The 21,953-nt window shown below is 39.1% G+C and overlaps 1 long non-coding RNA gene across 1 annotated transcript; it reads left to right on the top strand.

The window, feature by feature from the left end:
* The first annotated feature begins 10,044 nt into the window (after window positions 1-10,044).
* On the top strand, window positions 10,045-16,307 carry LOC144020675 (uncharacterized). Its single transcript, XR_013283939.1, has 2 exons — window positions 10,045-15,238; window positions 15,972-16,307. It is a non-coding gene; the product is annotated as an uncharacterized LOC144020675 (long non-coding RNA).
* Window positions 16,308-21,953: the final 5,646 nt, after the last annotated feature.

The raw sequence follows: 21,953 nt of genomic DNA, 5'->3' as shown, positions 1-21,953 counted from the left end.
ATGCACGATTGAATTAAATTAATCTAAAATCCAAAGTATATTAAGTTTATTTGATTATGAGTTAAATTAAACTTAATATATTCACTTTGGATTAATTTAATTCACTTAATATATCCACTTTGATTAATTTTCGATTAACTTAATTCAAGTGAATATATTAGTTTTTCAAAGTAGCATTTCTGGAATTCACTCAGACTGGCTTCCTGTTCTGTTGTGGTCCTTATGCCTTTTTGTATGTGTCCTGTCATGATAGATGTGTCCACCAAATCTTTTGTTGATCAGCAAATGTGGAGTTTTTCTAAAATTTCTAGAGGGTGCTAAATGAGTAATTTTTGTGGGTTTGTGTTGGTGACCCCTAAAATTCAGACGCGCTTGCAAAAACTGTAGTTTTCCATGAAAACGATTAAATTGTCTGAATATTAATAAAGAGTGATTTGTATTCTCCCCAACCAGTGAATCCCCGTATTCACCATTATAGCACCGTAAATGTGCCATAAAGGTTTCTCATCAAAACAATTAGGTCTAATTGATAATTCAGCTTGAGTAAAACTATTAACAGTCTTCTGACCGACATTGAGTCTTTGTGCATACTCAAAATTGTCACCAAAACCAATTCTTCAATACAAAACCTTTTGCAGTGAGAGGCTGTGGATTTCAAATCTGTTGTCTACAAAATGTGTGAAGTATAATACAGAGTGATATTGTATCTCTGTTTCTATCTTGCTAAGTTTGTGTTTGATGGAAGCCAAAAACATGTCCAACGCACTCAGCCTTTTGCCAGGTGTTAAACATGGAGGTGGATGAGCAGCAATCTCGTAGGTGTCAATTGGATCAGTCAGTGTTTTGTTGCGTTTGAAGAATAAAAACACAGCCTAGAATGAGGTTATTTCACATATTGTTTTCCCCAAAAGAATGAAGGAATTCAATTTCAATTAGATAAGTGCAAGTGCACAATGAATCCTAATGCAACTTGACTGCTTTATCATCATATTATGATCAATTTGGAAGGATTAGAGGCAGATGCTACCACAAAACAAGAAGACAAAGGCTGCTACTTTCTTATTCTGTATTTTTTTTTTTAAATCACATAAGAGACAACAATGTATACTAATATATACTAACTGGACTTTAAAATATCAGCTTCACATGTTTAAAATCTTTACATAACTGTGCTATAGATTTACATTTAGAATGCACATTCAGAATACTGTAGATTTTATAATTTAAATGTAAAATTGTAATCTTGAAAACAAACATTTGAAAGTGCCCGAAAGGTGTTTGTGCAAAGTAAAGAAGTGAAGGTAGATGTATGTAAATGAAACCATTCACCCATCTCTTTTTCCATCTGAAAATAGAACAAAGTCCATTAGGGATTAGTGAAGCCTCATTAGATCCTGGGATGAATCATCTGGTGGGCTTGCCATCTATTTAGCTATCTGAAAAGTCTTTTAATTTCAAATTATGTCTCAATTTGAAAGTGTCAAGACAATAACATTTAGGAAATGCATGCGTATGTTAAAACCTTTGGCCTTTCAAAATATATACAGTACATAGATATACATTAATTAGAACATAGGTTAGCACCTGCACTTCACTGCATGAATTTAGTAATTGTGAATTAATGAAATAAAAATGTTTCGTCTCACACACAAAGGCAATAAAGTGACCAACGTGTATACTGGGGCAGTGTGAGCAGACACCTTTGGAGGGGCAGATTTAAATGGGAGCATCTGGCCATCTGGCATACAGGGCAGATGCCCGGTGGGCCGGTGTCCTTTAGGGCTGATGTGGTACTATTCAATTATTTTACTCCATTTTATCCCGAGAGAACAGCCCACAATTTAGAAGGAGCAGCCCATTCATCCCTTTACAATATAGAGATTAGTGTTGTTCCGATACCGATACTGGTATCAGCAGAGATGCCGATACTGCATTAAAACTGTGATATCGGTATCGGTGAGTACCCACAAGTAACATCCCGATACCATTAATTCCAAGGCTAATATAGAAATTTGGATGCAACATCTTGTGTCTTGCTCGTGCATGACATTCACTGATATGTGACATGTTCACTGCATGCCCATCTAAGATATCCTATTGGCCCTTGAATGCTCTGAACCAATGGCAGGACAGCTTTTTCATGGTAAGAAAAAAAAAAAAAGCTTCTGTATCGGTATCGGCCGATACTGCAAAGCTGGGTATCGGAATCGGTATCGGGAGCCAAAAACGGTATCGGGACAACACTAATAGAGATCAAACTGAACTAATAAACATCAGTGGTAGAGGTGGGCCGGCGGGCCCAAATCAAAATGCCAGGGTCGATTACTGACAAATATAACCCTATACGTGACGGATAGGATTCATGGCCTACGTCACGATGTCACAGTGTTTACTGGATGCAAAAACAACTTGCCGCTGCAGGCAAGTAAACAACGCTGGTTGTTTGTCGAAAATGACGTCTTGTTGTGTTTTTGGTTGCCAGAACCGTAAAAGCACCAACAAAAACTTGAAATTCTATCGCATCCCAGCCTCTGCCAGTCAGAGTAATCGCAGACGGCTGTGGTTAAACGTGATTAGGTGAAAGGACTGGACTGTCTGAGACTATCATCAACAATGCTCGTGTTTGCAGCGCACACTTCATATCAGATTCAGCCTGGACAATGATATGGGCTAGACTTAGTTGTGACTGAAATTACTTAAATTAGTCATTATTTGTGGGATTATTTTTACATGCACGGATTTACAAAAAGTCTGTGTTTACATGCTACATGCGTGAATGCTAACTGCTAGCTAACCAAACGTTAGCTGTATGTTTCAGTTTTGTTGAGGCAAAAGCCCCCACAATGGTTCCGATAACTTCTTGTAAAATATTTGTAGGAGAGGTTCATGCCTCATATATCCTCGTCTTCTGCCCCTGTCGTTGACTTGGCAGCACTTGCAACCGCACGACACAAAAGTCCTCACTCAAGTTATGTTCTAAATTTTGAACATGTCCATTCAAGACGTAGTTAGTTGTAGACATGCAATTTTTTATAGGCCTTCAGTTTATCTTTAGTATAAACGCTGAGTTTTTCTAAAAGGTAGATTTAAATGTCCGGCCATTGCACGGTGGGCAGTCCCGTTAAAATCATCTATCCAGTGCGTGAGTGTGTAGGGGTCAGGAAATATCGTCCCAGTGTCAGAGTTAACTTTTTAAAGTAACATTCACGGTCGTAGGGAGTCAGTTTACTCACATATTAACTCAAATGGCCGTTTTCCGCGTCCTTTCCGACGTGAACTTTCTGTGAAAATATGCTGACCGGTGTTAGAACCACACGCCACTGAGGTGTTTTTGCCTCCAGCTTTTAAATTGCGTCACATTGTTTACAAACTTTGAAGGGGTCTACAGTTTAACGGTGCGAGCAACACATGTAGACAGGCACAACAATGCTCATAAGCATAGTGTATCCTCTGGGAAGAATATTACTCAATTCAACTTTATTTATAGAGCACTTTAAGACCGAGTGGACAACATTTACCACATATGCTGTAAAGTAAAAAAACAACAAAAAAAACAGCATGAGAGTGCATTTAATCAAACTGAGTGCCGCCGGTAGACTCCTCTAGGGAGGTGGTCCTCGTCAAATCTTGTCCTGGTTGGTTGATGCAGAATTCTCCACTGCAGCAGACACACTTTGATCATAAGCGCCGCGTAGCCTCTTCTCCTAGCTGGAGAGGAGGGGTGAGGAGAGAGGAGAAGCCGCAGTAAGACAGGCCAAAATACAGATGTGAGGGGGTGAGGGCAGGACAATTAACTAATTACATACTGGATGTCATTTAACCAAATATGAAAGGATTATGTTAAAGTTCGTGGGGGATTGAGGACCCAAGTGGGAGGGAGACAAGAAAGGTGTGCTCGGAAGCATACTTTAATTCAAACGTAAAACAAAGTACAACACAAGATACGAAGTACAAAACAAAGCTGGGAACTAAACCTACTAGTAACAAACCAAACGGGCAGGACTCAGGCGCAGGAAACGGGGTGTGAACAGGACAAAGACTCAACAAGGACTGAACGAAAGCAGGGAACTAAATACACATAGTAACGAGAGACACCTGGACAAGACAAGTGGCTTGGGCAGCTGATTGGATAACACAAGGGAACGGAAAAACGAGCACATGTGGACATAAGACATTGACAGAAAAGGAGACAAGGAAAACATGATCAAAAAACCCGAACCAAAACACAGATCTTAACAGTATCCCCCCACCGAGGGACAGATCCCAGATGTTAAAAAAAAAAACACAAAGAGACCCCAAAACGAGGGCGCAGAGGTGGGAACACCGCCCACCACCAGGGACCGCCGGAACCGGAGCAGCACAGGTGGACATGATAAGACTTGACGAGACATTTACAGAAAGGGAGACAAGGAAAAACCAAGCCAAAACACAGATCCTAACAGATATAAATAAGTCTTTAGTTGATATTTAAACATTTCTAAAGGGTAACTTTTCCTGCATGTCTAACTTAACCGTCCTAATTTGACCCCATCAAATGTGTTAGAATTTTTTAGGACAACAGGAGGGTTAATTTCCACTTATTCTGTATCTCATAGAACCACGGAGAAAATTTCTAGATAAAACATAGGGAATCAACATAGGGAATCAACTCTCAAATGCTGCGGCCAAAGTCAATTCAAACGTTTATAATTTTGTCTATTCCTTAAATTAGTTTTACCTCGACATGTTTTATTAGATTATATTGCTGAAAGGCCATAGACAGATTTAAGTCTTTGACACACAGACCCAGACCAACACAGTAAACACACAAAAAACAAAACAAAACAAATTATGGCATCAAGGGTGAGAGGGACAGGTGCTCCAGCACCAAATATCCCCCATTTCTGCATGTCCCCTTACTGGTCGGACTCCAATGTACTCTATCTTTTATTGGTTCATAGTTGCCAAGATGTTGACAAATGAGGCATCTGGCTGGAAGTCATCCGATTCTGCCCACACTCCTCAAAACAACGTACTGATTAAATCATTGCAATTATTACTCCATTTAAGTCTCTCCACCAGTAAACAAGTACCTCCAATATGTGCACGTGGCCCAGCAAATGATGAAAGGAGAAAAACAAAAACTGCCACTGAGTTTTGCCACATTGACATTTAAACTGTACCATTTGTGAAGAACATTAAATATAATATGTGTGGTACCTTGAGATACGAGCAACCCAACTTTAATTTGTTATCATAAAGTCCAATATCAGAGTGCTATTCACTTTAGATACGAGTGTTGTCATTTATGAGCGTACTCAGGAAACCAATTAAACTCAGATTGTGATTACCTGTGAGCCGACTTGCAATCTATTGTCAAGCAACATGATGTATTTTTGACCCTCATCATGTTGAATAACTCGGTGTACAATAAACAGAATAGTTTGAGACCACCTACACGTTGCTGCAATGGCATCAGCCTTCATTAGTGAGTATTCACTGTGTGATCTTTGACTGCCAAGACTCCATATACAAAAACTGTCCCCTCATCACAGGCAGATAGCAGCTCCATCTGTTATATACTGTAACCGATTTTTCGGCTGTGTCCTATTATGAGAGCAAAAGAAAACATTGTTTATATACGTTTAATAATTTAATAGGCATGTTCTCCCCGTGCCCGCGTGGGTCTTCTCCGGGTACTCCGGTCTCCTCCCACATTCCAAAGACGTGCATGGCAGGTTAATTGGGCGCTCCGAATTGTCCCTAGGTGTGCTTGTGAGTGTGGATGGTTGTTTGTCTCTGTGTGCCCTGCGATTGGCTGGCAACCAGTCCAGGGTGTCCCCTCCCTACTGCCCAGAGCCAGCTGAGATAGGCACCAGCACCCCCCGCGACCCTTGTGAGGAATAAGCGGTCAAGAAAATGGATGGATGGAATTTAATAGATAGAAAATACTACATTGGATGGAATAAATAAAGAGAATATTTGCATTTTACTCTTTGTTGTCAGAGCAACAGATGCTTTAAAGATGTTAATCTCCTATTCGTGCACAGTTGAGGTACGTCGCAAGTTCAACATTCATCTAATTAAGGATGGAAGTTTCTTTTGGACTCCTGTGAGCATTTTCTGGACTTTTTTGACCCAATACAATTATCAACTTTTATATCTCATGTCAAGAAAGAATGCCACTCTAGCGAATTCTTTAACCATGCTAGCTTTCTCAGCTGAATACATGCCATTGAGACTTTATTCTCCGAAAATGTAAAAAGTCAGACCGTTTGAGTCATACCTCCACTTGAAGACGATTGCGAGGGCATAATAGTTGAGTCATGCACAGCAGGAGGATCGTTCTGATTTTGAAAGAGCTGCCGCGGTCTAATTTTGGAGAATGTTTGAAATGAAAAATCTCCTGGTGGATATTGGATTTAAATTCATCCTGCATAAAAGATAGCAATTATTATGCACTATGTGACTCAAGCACTCTGTTTTAGAGGTCTGTGCTTAGAATATGCAATGTGCTCATTTATATGGATGTAAAAGATATTTGCTGTTACACCACAATATATATATATATATATGTATATATATATATATATATATATATATATATATATATATATATATATATATATATATATATATATATATATATATATATATATATATATATATATATATATATAAAGATATAAAAGCTCCTGGTGGATATTAGCTTTAAATTCATTGTGCACTGAGGATAGCAATTGCTATGCAGTGTGTAACTCAAGCTTTCTGTTGCAGATGTCTGTGCTTAGAATATGCAATGTGTTCAACGATGATATTTGCTGTTCTAAAAAAATAGACCATGAAAATATTTCCCCTGTAAAAAAAAAAAAAAAAGAGGGATTATAATTAGCATTCATCAACAAATATTTCTTATCGTTGCAAAAAGAACATTATGAAAGTGTTTGAAATTAAACATATAGTGAAGGATGTTTAAATTAAGCTTCACCACAATCTTATCGCACACAAATCAATTCACACATCCCACGCATAAATAACAAAGGGATTGTGCATGCACGAGACGGAATGCGCGGTCCCTTTGTTCATGTTGCAAAAAGCTGAGGCGTTCACTCTGTGATGTGACTTGGCTGCGCTGCAAGGTGGTCACCTGCTTAAGCTAGGCTAACTCTCATATTTTCTCATTACAAAGTTCAGTTTTTGTATGTGATAGACTAGAAATAAGTGAGTTCCTTTAGCACGTGTTTCAGTTATTGTATTGGAAATTACTTTGTAGATAGTAGATACTAAATTAGTGTGTGTTGACTCTTTGGTTTGGTATCGGTCAATGTCATTTTATTAAGCGGCATCAACGTCAGGAACAGAAATGGCAGCGCGCTCCCACTATGCTAACGGCTCACTAGATTTGACGCTAATGTTAGGTAAAGTCATTGATTGCAGTTTCAGCTAAAGTAACCAAAGCTTATTAGCTTGCTTCTGGTTACTTCTTGGCTTCATTTTTTGTGTCTTGGCCTAAAGTGAGGCAGCGAGAGATGTTTGAATTTTGTACGGATCATAGTGGCCACTTTTCCATCGTGTCATGTCTTTGCCAGTGCATCCAAAGTTTCTTTATGCTCTGTCAACTTTTTAGATCTTATATTAGCACATCTAAGGAAATTGGAAAATGTATAAAACAGGTGATATTAACAGTTAGGGGTTATAGACAATTCTGAGCTTATGTCACAAAGGAATTGAAACCACGTATGTATACAATTGAGTTCTTAGGCCATCTGAATATTGTACATTATGCTAACAATGTAAAAACTCTTCCATAGAAAATTTAAAAATTCCACATGCAGGCTAAAACATGTCAAAAGACTTAGCACATGGCATGGTAGCTACCATGGTGCTGTAGTGGTTTGATCTCAGGTTAAGCCCGGTTCACATGCAGGACAATTAGCTTAGTTTTAGCCACGAATCTTCCCTCCTGACAATCGTAAGCCTGCACCGATATCCAAAAGATAATTAACCGTGTGTGGTGTTTTCAGGCTGATCCCAGCTGCTCGGAAGAATGTTTTGGCCGCTCTGATCTCAAATTGGGGATATTCAGCTTGCACTGTTTTCACTACTTTGACCAATATCTATTATTTTTATGTTGTTTTTTTCCTGCTAAATAACAACCACAAATTATCGCCACTGGTCCACCAGGTTTGTTACGCTTAAGTCATGTTTCATCTCGAGATGCTTTGCGAGACTTCCCATCTAACTTGGAGATATTCAGGAATGAAATGAGTTTGTGTGTAACGTGTTGATTATGTCGTGTAGCTGCACACCACACACTGTACATTCAAAACTGTTATACCCGTGATTTATTTATTTATTTATTTGTCGTCATGTGTTAGGGTCCTAAGTCTGCTGACAATTTTAAAATATTGCCGTTTGAACCAGGCTTTTGCCTAGCCAGCCAAGATTAATGGTAGGACATTTGCATCAATAATTTCAGCAATTTGGATGATTAGAGTGATGTTGAGCTTAGTTTTATTTAGTTAACCCTATTGTTTGCCTTCCTGTTGCTAAGGCAAACTGGTAAACGTCACTCTGAGGAGAGCGGAAGGAGCTTTACTCCATTTACAAATGATGTCGCAAGTTGGTTAACCCTTAAAATATGTAGAAAACAAATAATACATTTTATCACACAAATGCGTCTTACCACTTAGGAAGTTCTCACTACATGGCACTGTGTTCTTGGTTAGCCTACATTTCGAACAGTCCGGTTCCATTCTTTCGCTGCTTTTGCACATTTTCTCTCTGACGTCCAGGGTCCGTGAGAAAAACATAGAATGCTAATTGAGTTTTCATCATGTTATGGTTGGAACATCCAACCGTACAAGGCCTGATTTTCTGAGAGCTTTGTATGCTAAGTCACAGACAAAAGCAATACAATATGCTGTTTGGTTTCACCAAGTAATGGGTGTTGATTGCGGAGATTTCAGAAATGCTTGGATACTCGGAATTGTCCATACAGGAAAAAAAAACAACAAACTAAAATGAAAATGTGTCATATCTAGCTTATCCGCCCAATCACGTGATGGAAAACTATGTAGGAGCACATGTTTTTGTGTTAATTGAATAGCTTTGTTTCACATTGTTGCCATATGGACAAACCATAGCCAACAATGTTGTTTCGTGAAATATCACAGCCTCAGATACATATTTTTCAGTTGTTGCTTAAGAAAACCATCCAAGTGTGCACAGGCTGGCATTAGACTCATTCACCAGCTGTACTGAAATCCTCTTTAAGGCTCTTTAAGTCCATCACACCATCTGCTTAGGGGCCACCAGCAACCAAGGTAAACAGACATCAAGCACACTCACTGCTAAAGAGAGAGTAATTTCTGTGTCGGCCTTCAGACTGGTGGTGATACACTCATTTGAGGATTAGCACATACGCGGACCAAAAGAGCAGGCGAGTGGAGAGTACATCGAACAAGTAAACATGGCGAACAGAACATTGGACAGATGGAGATGGGGTGAAGACAGTACAAGATGGAGAATGCACAAATGAAGCACGGACCTCTACCATCTGTAAGACAGTTGGGAGAAAAACAGTAGCTTATTGATGAGGCGGTAACAAGAAACACCAACAGGAAGAAGTCTTTTGATTTCTTGTGTTCTTTGAACCCACTGCAGTCAACGCAGATGTTCTCCAAATTGGAGCATCCAGTCTTAAATCACTAAAATCCCGTGGTGGCCCATCTCGCTGGAACAGTTCATTGCTCTAATTTAAAGGACAGATTACCGTATTTTCCGCACTATAAGGCGCACCTTCAATAAATGGCATATTCTAAAACTTTTTTTCCACATAAGGCGCACCGCATTATAAGGCGCACCTTCGATGAATGACATATTTTAATACTTTTTCCATATATAAGGCGCTACAGTAGAGGCTGTGGCTACGTTATGCATCCATTAGATGGTGCTGCGCTAAAGGGAATGTCAACAAAACAGTCAGACAGGTCAGTGAAACATTATTAATAGATTACAAACCAGCTTTCTGACAACTCCATTCACTCCCAAAATGAATAAACAGCTGTTTTATAAATTTTTCTGAGGTAAAGTACTAGTATTAGCTAGCGATCCAAGATGGCGGGATCTTCTGCGCATGCGCGTCACCGATCATGCAGGGTCACCGATAGCGTCTTGACAGAGAGACCTGTTGCGGCTCAATATTGATCCATATATAAGGCGCACTGGATTATAAGGCACATGGTCAGCATTTGAAAAAATTGAAGGCTTTTAGGTGCGCCTTATAGTGCGGAAAATACGGTACATTAAAATTAAAGGTGGATTGGATTCTTGTGGTAGAGAGTCTTTTCAAGATAGTCTATATTTCTCCCAATGCATGCCATTCTTTTCCTTATCTACACATAAAATTCAGCTCTCTGAAGACAGTATGATTCGGTTCACCTGTGAAGACGGCCTCATAGTGCACTCTAAAAACATTTTGGTCAAAAATAATACAATTACGGATCAAAAATTGACAGATCACTGTATGGGTCAATTTGAGCCAATATTCTCGGTTGTTTTATTTAAGAAAAAAAAAAACCCAACAAAAAAAAAACCTTGGGTCAAACTGACCCAAGTAGACGATCTGACCCGATTTTCTGGGTTGTTTTATACAAAATGATTAAGTTTTTACTCAAAACTGGGTCAAATTGACCCAAAGTTGGGTTATTTTTTACCCACGTTTTAATTGTCATTTATGCACACAATCAAAGACATACTATTCATGAACAAAACTGCCTTTAGCAAGAATGATCAATTAAATAAATAAAATAATCAAGCCTTTAATGACGAGTACGGCATCAATTGATGCAGGCAGAAGTAACAGTCTACAGCTAATTCTTGGATTTATGTATCGGCTTGGATTTAAAACCACTTCAGGCAAAACTTGTTCCTCACATCAAACTTATAAAGTTTATGGACCTTTTTATTATGTCGACCTAATGGGTGAAATTAGCTCGATAATCATGCAACATTTTACAACGCAAACTCACTTGTCTCAGAGGACATTATTGTAACAGTTCATTGAACAGTCCTAATTATCGCATGGTGATAAATAGCAGTTTGCCCTCGAAACAGCTAGTGAACCCAAATGAAAGTTTCAAATATCAAATTCGAAACACTTTTATGTATGTACATGTTCGGTTGTATCTACTACTGTTTATGTGCAAATGTTAGAATAAAACATTTTGCAATTTGGCATTCCAGATGAAAAACAATTTCATCATGTAGAACTAGTGTTAATCAGGTAGGGATTTTTTTTTAACAGTTCATTATTCTTTCACCAATCAAATTACTTTAAATAAAAATTCTCCTGTAGGTTTTTAGCATTGTGTATATATACAGTATACTCATTCACAAGTAGTCTGTTTCAAATGTATTAGATTGCCACAATAAAATTCCGACTTGCATGGCTTGTTTTTTTCACCAGATGCCAGCTGGTCGAATCCCGTTTGTAAGATAATCAGCAGATAGCACGTGGAAGCTGGACCATCAAAAAGTAGACACTTTTGGAAGATTATTGTGTGCATAAATTGCTGGAACTCATATCCACATAATCCCATAATTTCTCTCATTGCTGCTTAGGGAGTAATGCAGTCTGTTCAGAAACAGGGATCCGCTCTGTGATGCTAGAATATCTGAGTTGATGACCACTTGTGGATTCAAAACTTTTGCATCGTGCAGTGAGGGGAAAAAAAAAAAAAAAGACTACAGCAGATGGCCAGACAGCATGGTGGAGGATGACATCGAGAGCGCAGGATGATTGGCAACTCTTCTAAAGTGTCGTCTGACGTTCACCCACAATTCTGAATGGGATAAGCAGTGCTACCGAGAATGGATAGACATACAGATACAGTCCACGTTACGAATTAATTCATTGGTTATCGATAGCTTGATTTTATTGTAAGGCATTGGAAGTGGCAGAGAATCCAGTGATAAGTCAAGTGAATGGTCCTGCCTCTATCTGTGTGGAGTAGTGAGGTATGATCAAACATTTCATTCCAAAAAGAAGACAGCTGTCGAGCTATCATCAAATAGAAAGTGTAGTGGATACATCAGGGTACAAGATCGATGGTTGATGATGAAGAAGGCTTTGCTGAAACAAACCAGTTTGTCAACAAAACTTTGGATGGAACATACGCCCAACCCAGCTTTCAAGTCTCCACTCCACATCGTGAGAGCGTTGTATAACTTCCTAACTTCTAATTTGGTTATCATACAGTGTATGTTGCCACCTTCTTCAAGCTCCTTGTTTGACACTAAATTGTCTTACTCCTGTCACGCGTCTGATAGTGTGGTGGTTCACTTTCACTCGTCAGTGCAGGGGTAACGCCAAGTTTCGCCCAACATTAGCTGGGGTAGGCTTTAAATGTTGTGTGCTGAGAGATAGGATCCCAAACGCAGACTCAAATAAGTCTTTATCTATTTATTCACATTGAAACTAAGAGAGGGGTACACAGGAACAGTTGAGCAATAATCTGGCAAAACACACACAATTCTCAGACCCTTAAATAGGCAGTCAATCAATCTCATTGGTTGTGGCTAGACATGTGAATACTAGTACTGACATGGAATTCTCTGATTGGCTGTTGACTCCATAATTAAAGATAGTTCCTGACATCAACAAACATCATATAGCATAAAAGATCCTTGACATCATATAGTCCAGACATCATATAGCCTAAAAGTAGTTGAAACTGTATGCTGTTACATCAATACCAAAATAGACACGTAACTCTACTCAAACGTAACCCAGGCGTGACCCCAGACATGAGACAGAACCCAAACATTACTCCTGCATGACTCGAGTCATGACAGTAACACCCTCAAAGGACTCCTCCTGGCGGGCTCCTAAGTTTAAACACAAACCCTCACCAGACCCCAGGTAAGAAAATAACACCTATGTGACCTTAATCACAACAGTAAGCATAACATATAACAAAAGTCGTACAGGATAGCCATGACAATAAGATGGTCGCAGAACTTACGCCGTTGTCCGAAACTATACCGGGGAGCGAACGCTGGTTGAGCGCCGCCGGACAACTCCCCGTAACCCTGAACATGAGTATAGAAAATGGATGTATGATTTGTGGCTTTTCAACTTGACAAGAGGTTCAACATTGCAAATTTCGGTTATCTTGAGACAAACTTCCTCTTTGTCTGTCCACAAAGTACTTTGTCTCTCCCCCTTTTTTCCTTGTGTGCTATTCTGGGAACATTTTGTGTGACAGCTTGGATGCTTTGACAGTTAAATCTGTCTGAGTGATGAGTGTTCACACAAAAGCTAGCTGTGAACACAATGTGACAGAGAAGAAAGACGAGATGCTGCACTGTAGGTATGCTGACAGCACACTTGCCAGGCCATTTGTAAAAATCATCACCACGACCGTCAACACAAATGGATGAGTGAAGTTTGACAGATGTTGACTGAGTCAGGGACTAGAGAAGTTTTTCGAGATGTTCCAATTTTTTTTTTAATTTACCCAAAGACAATACAGAATTAAGATGAATGACAATTTGCATAAAGTTAAGCTGTACATGTTGCCAAAGAGTGAATATTACGGTAGAAAATGTACATAAACTGAACAAATAGGAACTCACATTCGCTTTCACTCTGTAATTTGCATAACATCTTACTGATAGTCGATTATCCTAACCTAAGCCACCACTTATTGACAAAACATTATGCACTACAAATTACTTATTTGTAATAACGATTATTTTTTTTTGCTATTTATTTATTAACTATTTCTGAACAATTTGGCTCAGTATTCACTGGGCTACACAAACAATTGAGATAGTGTGGTTGCACAAGTGTACACACCCTCATAAAGGGGTGTGGCTGTATTCAGAATTAACCAGTAACATTAGACCCCCCCAACGAAATTGTTGTGAGGAGGCTTTTCATGACTTTTTTTTTTTTTTGCTTTCTCGCAGAAGCATGAATGTTTTGTGCTGAGTGCTACCTTACTTACAAGTATTCACAATTCCCTTCACCTTGTCAAATGCCCCAATTCTAGTTTAATAAAAACGGTTAAAGGCTCCTCAAGGAATGTTGGCTCTTTAGCTCCATCTGAATACACATGTACTCCATCCAACCATCATCTAATTATCCATTCTCGATAGTGCATGTCTTCAGTAGCGTAGCGGGTGAACTGGAGCCTATCCCTTCTGAATTGATACCTGCACTCTCTGTCTCTATTAAGACATGAGGTTGTCTTCCTTCCGTGCAATTCGCAGTGTTGTAGAACTATAGGAATATAAAGTGCCTTCTGATTTTTTAAATAGAAGAAACCGATGAAGAAAGAAAATTGATCATTACAACTGTATTTAGGTCCCTCTAATCACCTTAGCTGGGTGAAGGACCCTCAACAGAGGGAACACTGTGCTCAAAACAATTTAAGCAAACAATTTGAAATGTGAAGCCATAACACCAGTGTGGCTTGCTCATTAGTTTGCAGTGTTGAGCAGCACTTCTGCATACTGTGAGATTTTTATTACAAACATATCCAGAGCAATATGCATGAAGTCAATTAGACTTAATACAGCCCGGAGTCCTCTGTGAATCACAACTGTTGTTTTCAAAATGGCAGAATGCTTATACAGCTCCTGTACTATGGCGTTAGATTTGTGCCACAATTCCGTGCGTAACAAAATGTGTTTCGTACGTACAAAATGTGTTTCGTACGTACAAAATGTGTTTCGTACGTACCAAAAATGTGTTTCGTACGTACAAAATGTGTTTCGTGCGTACAAAACAGTCCTCGCGCACGCTTGCTACGTCTCTCCTCAACACGTACGAAACTTTGATTTACGCTTGCGATGCAAGGGTCGAGGCGTAATATTTGTGCCACAATTCTTAACCAATCAGGAGTCGGACAGGAGAGCAAATCCTGATTGGCTGTTTAATATCCAATCAGGCAGAACTTTGACAACGTGTCGTCACGCCGCGTTGCATCATGGGCGCTTCTTCGATTTTTTTTTTTTTTTTTTTTGTTTTGTTTACTAGCACTCGGTGCTTTCCTGTTTGTATTTTATCTGCATTTCTGCTGACTTTTATTTACTTAACAAAAGTTTTGTTATATTACGGGGTGAAGCAGCTCCCAACTGCTTTCCTGCTTAGCGGAAGACAAGTTTTAGCCCTCATGGGACCGTTGGATGACCGTTGGGGGGGACGCTAACTTCCGAATCGAAGACTACTTTCAACATTTTCATAACGGTAAGTAGCATAAAAATAGCATCTTTTAACTTGGCCACTATCACACACAGGCTTCCAAGACAATCAAAATTGTATGTAATAGTTACATACACGACATTGGCAATGGATGTGCATAGTTATGATGAAGAAAAAAAAATCGCCACCCCCTTTCTTTATTTTCTTATGCATTTTTAGTGCCTAGTGCCACCAAATGTATATCGTGTAACTAACAGACAGAAAAAACATGGAATGTCCAAAAGCACTGTTAACACAATGCCATAGTTACTGATTTGTAAGTACGTTAGTAATATTGATTAGAAAATCGTGGAAAATGACGAGATATCAGCTCTTGAATTCAATTCACGAGTTAATTTTGTTGTCATTACCTGTATACTTGTGCACATAAATGCCATCTCAAACAAATCACTAAAGCAGCCTTTTACCACCTAAAAGACTTCGACCGAAGGGTTGCATGCTCCATACCAGAAGAACCTGACTCATGCTTTTATTTCCAGTAGACTTGATTATTGCAAAGGTCTTCTGACTGTTCTCCCTCAAAAGAGCATCATATTATAGCTGCAGAGGTTATGAAGTGGTTACCCTTAGTTGTACTAGACATTTAACATGAACAAGAAACTGTAGAAACATGGATGGTCACATTGTTTTCCCATAACTACATGAAGATGGATGGATATGATTGTTTCACGTTTTACAATTAATAACCTTGAGCTTTTGTTTGTTTCCAATTTACCAGGTAAACCAATCCAGATTGCGCATCGTTTCTATATCCGGGTCACAGTCATCAATACGATGTCTAAGGATAGAGAGTACAGATGAGATGGATGGGACGGCGATGGATGGCTCCACAATAGCAGTCTACCATGCCTACTGTGTGTAAAACTTGAAATAAAAACTGCAAAGATGCACTGTAACTGAGGACGATTCATTTGATTTAAAAACAAAATGTACAGTTTGCTGTTTGTTGATCGATAATGCATCATTAAGTGTCAATTACAAATACAATGTGTAATATATTTTCATCTGTGGAACCTCTTGGGTCTTGCATTCTCAATACATCATCGTGAGTACAGTACTCTGAGGTCTTCTTGGTCAATGATGGGCAAATGTGCAGTGTGTGCACTTCCGCACTTTAATCTTGAAACCATAAATGTGTCATGTACTGCATTGGCACTGTACCTGCAATAGTATTTTGGTTATTGTTTACAGGTTGTTCCGAATACAGTGTGTGTGACACTTTTTATTTTTCTAATTGTCAATGATACTGTTTGCAAGACACATTTAAATAAGTTCAGTAAAAGTGTCAACAACTTACAGGAGAAAAAATATTTTAAAAATGTTTGATTTGGTATGCTGCAAAACAGGCCATTACAACTATTCGAACTTCAAATTATGATAGTCCAATGTTAATGTTGTCATTCTTCAGGAGCTCTTGATTTCTCTGCTGTCAAGCTCAAGCTTCACGATCTGACTCTTCCTACAGACATTTTAATGACTAAGTCAAATTGGTCTCATCAGCTGGCTCAAAAACGTCAGGAATTAGGGCTGCACAAAATTGGAAAATCATGCAATACGTGATTTTGCTGAATATAGCAATAGATATTGCAATATTTAATATGGATCTAAAGAAATGACTGATGATGATTTTATTATCTAATGAACAAATTATATTTCTCATGCAGTAAAATGTATTGAGTTATTTAATTGTAATGACTTCAATAATGTTCAACTAGTGGATGGTGGTGCACATTTTAGCAAGTGGCTGACTGGTCAAATTCAGATAAAAGCAAAAAATTCCATATGAAACTTATTGCATGTCTGTTATATGCATATTGCATGGGCCAATAGCACGATATCAATATTTTTTCCACTCCACTTCTTCATCTTCTGCTTCTCGTGGTGTTTTTGACACTTCTGTTGTGGTGTCATCAGGTGCATTCTGGGTCCTTTGTCATCTTTGTTGCCTGGTAATAAAAACAAAACCCAAGGTTAGCGCTCAGATTTTTAATTGTCTATCTGTTGTTATGGAAAAATGACAAGATCAACCATGTTTCTCACATTAGTAAAACAATTATTTTGGGCAAACATGTTTATTTCAACAGCTGCTAGTCATGGTGTATGGTTGTCTTGTAACCAAAATGAATTCAATTCTTACGTCAATAACTATGGCATTGGACTGCCAAACACAGTGCTCTTATGTATTCAATGTTTTCTGTTATTCACGATATACCTTTAGTGGTACCAGGCACTAATTACTAAAGAAAAATGGATGGTCTAACATTTTCTTTTCTACTTCTTATACAACGCCACTCATGATGGCATGCATTGTTTAAGATTGTAATGATAGTAGCACGATCAAAAGAGGACAAAACTATAGGATTTACTGACTTAAATACAGTACAGTATTTTGTAACTTACCATAATGAAAACGTAAGTAGCAGGTTAGCCTCTTCTCTTTTTTTTTCTTCTATTTTATGCCGTCATCCAACATCACCATGAGCGCTAAAACTTGTTTTCCCTCCTTCTTCCGCTAAGCAGGAAAGCAGTTAGGAGCTGATTCATCCCGTAACACAACAAAACTTCTATTAAGTAAATAAAAGTCAGCAGAAATACAGACAAAAATTCAAACAGGAAAAGACCGAGTGCTTGTTTAAAAAAAAAAAAAAAAAAAATCGAAGAAGCGCCCATGATGCAACGCGGCGTGACGACACGTTGTCAAAGTTCTGCCTGATTGGATATTAAACAGCCAATCAGGATTTGCTCTCCTGTCCGACTCCTGATTGGTTAAGAATTGTGGCACAAATATCACGCCTCGACCCTTGCATCGCAAGCGTAAATCAAAGTTTCGTACGTGTTGAGGAGAGACGAAGCAAGCGTGCGCGAGGACTGTTTTGTACGCACGAAACACATTTTGTACGTACGAAACACATTTTTGGTACGTACGAAACACATTTTTGGTACGTACGAAACACATTAATGTACGTACGAAACACATTTTTGGTACGTACGAAACACATTTTGTACGTACGAAACACATTTTGTTACGCACGGAATTGTGGCACAAATCTAACGCCATACTGTACTGGATCTCATTAGATTTACCAACTGTTGTCTCTGAGACTGTACATAGAGCTTTTTCTTTCTTTCTTTCTTTCTTTCTTTCTTTCTTTCTTTCTTTCTAAATTTCTATACAAAACATTTCACAGTCAGATGCTATTGAGCTGTGGATTAAATCTAGTGCTAGCAGCTCCCTCTTCAAAACTAATGATTACACGTAGGCCTATGTCTTCATCCTCAAAGCCTGTTTATTTACATGATTGTGTATGTACGTTATACAACCAAGGCATATTTTTCACCAAACGGTGTACAAACATCTTTACCAGCTAAAAATGCACGAAGCGCCTCTCGCTATTCAACATTCAACAAGAAAACGGTGAGTTATTCTGCAAGAACAGGATTAATTGTAGCGTCCATTCGTCCATGTTAGATTAGTTTGTTTTTCACGATGTGGACAGTTCCTGGTTTCGTCAGAGCTGCATATCTCGCCCCCAAACACAATGTCATTATGTGATTGGTCCGAACCAGCGGAAATCAAAGTGCTAGGTACAAGATGTATTCTCCGGAGTTTGTGAACTCATAAATACCGTGAGAATTCAGCTTGCAGAGCAAGGTTAATTGTCTACACTCATCTGTATAAGCGAAGTGTGCATGTGGGCAGCGCGGTGCATTATGGGTAGTCCGGCGAGTAGCCTGCTACCAACATTTCACTGAAAATTAATGGAGTCTAACGGAGGAAGCGCTGATTTGGACCATTTCAACAGTTTGAAAGTTGATGTTTTATGTTTAATCTATTTTAAACATGCATAGCGTGTCATTTCTGACTGCCATCTGCTGGGACACTACAGTTAAGCTTACTTAAGTGCTTAATATTTGGATGAATGTGTGCACTTTACCAGGTGTTGGATTGAGGACACAACACCGGGACACAATCAAGATGTGTAGGATCTTTCTTCACTGAAGGGGTCAATTGGGTCTCGAAGCAGGTTCTTAAATGACCGTCACTCAGTTTCGTTACATACGTCCGCTGGCAAAGCTTTGTGATGCTTCGGTCCGGTCCCTCGGTTTCAGGATATTGACAAAATAATTGTGTGAAAGAAATTTTCCTTTTTAGCCTCTTATATCCATTTGGATCTTTCTTTTCTGCAAAGGTGGGCATCGTCATTGACTGGAATTGACGATTGATGGAAATGCCCACCTTTTGACCTATCAGCGAATGCTTGATAATGCGAAGCCTTGAAAAAAAAAAAATGCACAGACTGAGCACCGAGTGAAGCAGGATTACTTCTGTCGATCGCGGTGAGTGCACACGTTCCTTCTCAATCCGTTTCGGGTAGCTGGCCAGAAGGAAATGTAGAACTGCTGGCTGCCTCCTTACCTGTCGGCTTTGCTTCGAGTTGTATCGCGCTGTGGCTGTGATAAGTCTTTCCTCAAAGTAGATGTGGAGTTTTTAGCCAGCGCAAAGTTTGCAACGCACTGGGTTTTGTAATCTTTAATGGACAAAAAATGCGAAGTAATGGCTGTATTTCCAATGAGCAAATGTACCCGTTTGTGGAGGTCCTCCTGCTCCTCCTCTTCATTGTTTACGTCGTGACGAGATAGGTAGTCTATTGTTTTGGCCAGACTCGTCGTTAGCGCTCGCCGCTCACACGTTGGTACACGTGACCCATCTTTGCGTCTTCCGCTGAGAAACGTGACATGCAATGTGACATCACTCCCAAATGCAAGAGAAACATTTTCTCCTCGAAATTATCTTCTAAATGGACAACAAAATTCTGCATTCTACATACCTTACGAGGTAATATTACTAGTTTGGAAAAATGAACGCATTAGATTGCTCGTTATTGAACGAAAGTAATCATTTTAAAATAACGCATTACTTAGTTAGTGACAACACTGGACGTGAGATGCATGACTCCTCACTTCTTCCCAAGACATCACCAGTAGATCGCAGAATGCTCTATCTCAACACAAAAAAAAAAACGCGTTAACAACTATTGATTGACAGTTAGAAAAATATGAAACATTGTTCGAAGAAAAAAACAAAACACAAAAACAGTACAATAACACCTACTGAAGTGGTTTAGTTAACTGAGGTGATTTTGCTCCAATGCAAAATTTACTGGCTATGCCTGCGACGTAAGCACTCTACCAGTCCCATTTGTCAACACTGCTTTAATTCTTCACGGTAAACTCTCTGGATTTGATATGGAGCTACAGTATTCATTATAGCACAGGCTGTACCGATATACGGTGAAATCACTATCTCATTAGCACTTTTTGAGATCAAGGACCCCTTTGATGTTCCGTAATATACCGCACACAGGTTGGCTAAAACAGTGGTCTCCAAATACCGGGACTGGGCAGCGGCGGAATTAAAGAATTAAAAAAATAATAATAAAATAAAAACTTTACAGTACTTCTGGTTTATCCGAGGCTAATAAAAAACATTTTATTTTATTTTATCTTGAAAAATGATCGGCTCTCACTTTCTATGACAGACTCGACACATGTCAGGATGTTAATTATTTTGGTTGCTAACACTAATACTAACCACTTACCACTGTGCTATTGGTGCCTACACTTTATCCGATTTTAATACAGTGTAGGCTATGTATGTTTGTATAGTAAAGTGGTATGTATAATGTGTGTGTGAGTAATAGAAGCCTTGTGAACGGCCCCCAGCAGAGGGAACTCGTCTAACCTTTATGGTAACCAAAACACCGACAGCTAGGGTTGCCAACTTTCCCATCCCGAAATAAGGGACAGGTGCACGGCACGGTGTCATGGTGGTGTGAGCATGATGTATGAAATCAGTGTATATTCTGATTAGATTCGAAATGCACAAAGTTTGTACATTCTCTTTAATCCTTACTGCAGGCCAACATTATGTAACATACTAAACCTCAAAGAAACCACAATTTGCCCCTTTCCTTAAAAAACAACAACAAAAACAGGTGCAAAAAAAAAATAATGGAAAAGAGGAGCATGACTCACCAAATGTACTTTTTCCATGAATACTTTAACAGCACAGTCTTTTCTTTCTTACAGGTTTATCCATTCTCTCTTCCTAACCGACCGGACAACACTACACATGATTATTATTATTATTATTATTTTCTAGTCACTTGTGCAGTATAAACCGCTGCAACAAATGCACGCGACGATGCCTGATGCCTGTGATTGGCTGACAGGTGCCGTGCTTAGTGACATTGCCGTTTTAGCTGATCTAGGACCTGTAGAGTGCAGTTTGCTGTGTTAAGCGCTGATTGCGAAACTTGCCAGCAAGCTAAATTATTGCAGTATTTGTTCATAAATAGTACGAGAATACATCTTGTATTGCTCCCGCTACGTATTAAGAGTGAGTGTAGGCAACATGAAGCTGTGACGAAACCAGGAAGTGCTTCTCTCTCTCTAGTTGCCTCTCTTACCTTGCAAGATCTCCACATAACGTCACACCCACCCATTTTATTGGCTACGAGCAACTTCCTTGTCACTTGTCAACCTACGGAAACTGCCGTGGTCCAAAAATGGCAAAGATGCCGTTTGCTGCATTTCGTGTAAGAATTGAGAATTATTTTACGGGACTTTTGAGGTCCCGTCGGGACATAACAATTTAGCCCAAAATATGGGGGGCGTCCTGGATAGTACGGTTACAGTT

Source organism: Festucalex cinctus, chromosome 1 (assembly GCF_051991245.1).
Source record: "Festucalex cinctus isolate MCC-2025b chromosome 1, RoL_Fcin_1.0, whole genome shotgun sequence".
Lineage (NCBI taxonomy): Eukaryota > Metazoa > Chordata > Actinopteri > Syngnathiformes > Syngnathidae > Festucalex > Festucalex cinctus.
Note: the sequence above shows the minus strand (reverse complement) of the source record. Positions and strands in the feature narration are given on the sequence as shown.